Source organism: Notothenia coriiceps, unplaced genomic scaffold (genome assembly GCF_000735185.1).
Source record: "Notothenia coriiceps isolate Sejong01 unplaced genomic scaffold, NC01 NC01_scaffold00015590, whole genome shotgun sequence".
Taxonomy (NCBI): domain Eukaryota; kingdom Metazoa; phylum Chordata; class Actinopteri; order Perciformes; family Nototheniidae; genus Notothenia; species Notothenia coriiceps.
The window spans coordinates 202,949-203,794 of record NW_011348291.1 but is presented as its reverse complement, the minus strand read 5'-3'; positions in this window follow the sequence as shown (position 1 = coordinate 203,794).

The window sequence follows — 846 nt, the reverse complement described above, 5'->3', positions numbered from 1 at the left end:
TGTACAGGTTTCTTCTTCGTGTGTTTGGTTAAAGCTTCCTGCGCGAACCACTGCCCCCTGCTGGACTGGTAATTAAGTTAAAGATATTAGATGTTAAGGTAGTAGTGGAAAATAATTCAGTATACTGAAAGTACTGTACTTAAATGCAATTTAAAATACTAATTTGAGTTTTTTTTGTATTCTATGCTGATTTGTATTCCTATCTCTAGGCAAGGCAAGGCAAGTTTATTTATATAGCACATTTTAACACAAGGCAATTCAAAGTGCTTCACAAAAATGCAAGACAATAATAGCATTTAAGAAACATATTATGAAATGATATCTAAAAACACTCATTTAAAAGCAATGATATAAAATGGCATTTAAAAACACTCATTTAAAAGCAAATATACATGAATCACAGTTACAGTGCAGTGTGAGATACACACATCTGAACGAACCCCCTTTTGGAAAATTATAATCTGACCCCATGGTACCTTTTAGTTTTCGCCGAAACTATTTCTCTTTTTTATTTTTAAATGCACATAGTTAAGTTTACCTTGTCTTTCTAGGACTTTTTTGGTATCCTCCGTAAACCAGGGTCTTGAAACCAAAACTATTTTCTGTACCCCATGGTACCTTTTTAGTTTTTGCCAAAACTATTCCTCTTTTCTTTAAATGCACATTAGTTAAGTTTAAGTTGTCTTTTCTAGGACTTTTTTGGTGTCCTCTGCGAACCAGGGTCTTGAAACCAAAACGGCACATGCAGGGGACTTTAACCCCAATAATGACTTTAACTACCTTTGGGGGGACAAGGCAATTCAAAGTGCTTCACAAAAATGAAAGACATTAAGAAAATGGCATTAA